Genomic DNA, 3,109 nt, shown 5'->3' with positions numbered 1-3,109 from the left:
AATCTATCCTTTTGTAGTTAATAAATTTGTTTCATTATTTTATCTAAACAAGTGTGTTCGGGAAACTCTATTTGAGTTAACAGGATTTGTGCATATCATTTTCTATTAATAAAATGATGGATTTTATATGACCTTGTATTGTCCAGGAGAGATCTGGGCAGTACAAACATAGATTTCTGGGGGGAAGTATGGGACTGGGAATTTACTGGTGTTGCTCTGCTGTGTAATTCATGAGTGATTGGACATGGTGCTCATATATTATAACTGTGAGTAACTTACATGCTGGAGGCTGTCTGTGAGGAGAGGTAACTCTCACCATAGGCACTGACTCCATGGGTGCTCTGGGGCTGGAGCACCGACCGTCAGCTCCCTGCCCCCCGCCTCAGCTCACCTCCACCTCCGCCTCCTCCCCTGAGCGCGCCACCACGTCCTGTTTCTCCCCCCTCCCTCCCAGCGCTTGGGGAGCTGAGGGGACACAGCTGTTCATCAGTCCAGACTGTATGCTGGATAATGTCAACCCTCATCAACAGAAAAGATCCAATTGCTAAATATATTCTGGGGAAAAAGCTGGTAGTAGCAGCCACTGTCACAGAACCCAGCATCACACTCAATTACCAGTGAGCTCGAAGATGATATAAAGATGTATGTGGATGCTATTGACACATCGAGACCAGTGTCAGAAAAGAGACTACTCCAGTTACAAAAAACAACCTTGACACATATGCAACATCAGGACGTTCTACATTACATTAGGGGCGGCTGGCCCAAGTATCTAAAGGACACTAAGGAAGTGACCAGAGACTACTTTGTGGTGCGTGGACAATTAAGCAAGTCAAATGGACTCATGGTTAAAGACAATGGCATCATCATTCCAAATGAAATGAGAGGAGAAATCTTAAGCCTCATCCATGAAGGACATTAATGATTAACTAAATGCCATGAGTGGACCAACTAGCCAATGTGGTGGCAGTGCATCAGCAAGAACATAAAGAATAAAGTATCTGTATGTGACTATTGCAGAATTAATAGACCAACACAGCACAAAGAACCTTTAATAACAACACTTCTACCAGGCAGTTCTTGGAAGAGACTAGCTGCAGATTCATGCATATTCAGAAGACATCATTACCTGGTCGTCATGGACTATTTTTCCAGGTATATAGAAATAACTTAAAAGATATAACCTGTCACAGTGTTATCAAGAAATTGAAGTGCACTTTTGCTCACTTCAGTATTCCAGAACAACTAGTAAAGGACAATGGACCACAAGCGCTGAAACAGAATTTAAGTCATTCCAAACAAAATATTATTTTGATCGTATTACTAGCAGCCTACATTACCCATTACCAGCGAATGGAGAGGCTAAGAGAGCTGTACAGACAGCGGAGACAATCTTACAGTGGAAAGATCCATTCCTTGCTCTTCTGAGTTATAGATCAACACCACCAGCAGCTATTGGATATAGTTCAGCACAACTCCTGTTGGGAAGACAACTCAGAACTACTGTTCCAGCTTTGGGAAAGAATCTATCTCCAAGGTGGCCAGACATAAAGAGAGTAGCCAAATAGGATAAAAAGGCTAAAAAAAAGCTTATGAACACTTTTTCTAAAGATGTCACTCAGAGAATTGCTGGGTCTAGAACCCTGGTGACTGTGTTCATGTCAATTGGATGGAGAAAAGGGACAGACAGCCCCAGCTGTCGTAAAGAAAAACAATTCAGCACCCAGATCGTGTGTGATGGAGACCATGTGTGACAGTGGAGAGTTCAGCAGAAACTCCCAACATCTACAGTTTGTTCTTCAGAAAACAATCAACAGAGAAAACTCTACAGACAGCAGATGTAGAACAAGAAGAAGACTCGAATTCTGAACAAACCACAGCCAGTTGTTGCAACTAATGGACAGTCAGATGACCACTTTGTCATGCGCTTGGGTCGTGTAATTAGAAAGCCAATACAATTCAGAGACACTTAACAGACTGATACATACTGAACATCAAAGATAGTGCAATAGTGTAAATATTGTATATGTTAGGAATGTAGAACTTAAAGGGGGAGATGTAATGGGATGCTCATCTGTATTATATTGCTCAGCCACTAGGGAGCACTGTGTGTAAAATACTTTATTTAAACAAACCCCAGCCATACCTAGCAGAGCTTTGAAGTATCTTATGATGAACACATCTGGTGTGCATAAGCAAGCTCTGTAGCCTATCTACATCTGGTACAGGAGCATGTCATAGCAGGCTAAGGAGACAATGACGAAACTGCTGTGCAGTTATGCCAGGTTAAAGGGAGAGAGATCCCAGCACTGAAATGGGGATGATGGGATTGCTGGGGAGGGGAACTGATGGGGCCCCTCAAGGGCCTGGTGATGATGGAAATGGGAACGTTCCTGTAATGAGGAGGAGGTGTTTGGCGTGAGGGCTGCTGGCGTGCCGGGGCGGGGATGGGGTTGTGTTGTCTCTTGCCCCTTTGTCCTGTGCTGAGAGGGGAGGCAGGTGGTGGGTCTCGCAGAGGGAGAAGCACACGCTCGGCTCACTTCTGGGGAGACTTGACATTGGTTCTTTCTTTGTTTGCAGGTGTCCTGTCATCTGATGTCAAAGCTTCTCGGGGTGAGAGAGCTGGCGCGGCTCCCCGTGTGCGCAGCATGGGGGAAGATCCTGACACTACCTGAGCTCAGGTATGTCCCTGCACAGGGAATGAGCAAAAGGCGAGGCTGGATTCTCCTCCCTGGGGTCTGAAGCTGGGATGGGGCTGTTGGCTGTTATAACAGATGTGCCTAAGGGCAAATCGTCCCAACTCTGCCAGCCCTGCCCTGCTGTGACGGCTCCCTGTGCTGTCCAGTGCACAATGGGCTGGGGGCTCTGGTCCTCTCTGAGCTCTCACTACAGGGGAGTGGGGGTATAAACCAGCAACTGGGGGATGGGGCCTCATCTCTCTGGCTGTCAGCAGTTATTTCCCGCCTGTCCCCACAACTTCCATGTCTCCAGTAGGAAGGACTGAGTTCTTCCCTCTTTCATAAGAACATAAGAATGGTCATACTGGGTCAGACCAAAGGTCCATCTAGCCCAGTATCCTGTCTTCCGACAGTGGCCAGTACCAGGTGCC

Source organism: Emys orbicularis, chromosome 1, assembly GCF_028017835.1.
Source record: "Emys orbicularis isolate rEmyOrb1 chromosome 1, rEmyOrb1.hap1, whole genome shotgun sequence".
NCBI classification, from domain to species: Eukaryota; Metazoa; Chordata; order Testudines; family Emydidae; genus Emys; species Emys orbicularis.
Note: the sequence above shows the minus strand (reverse complement) of the source record.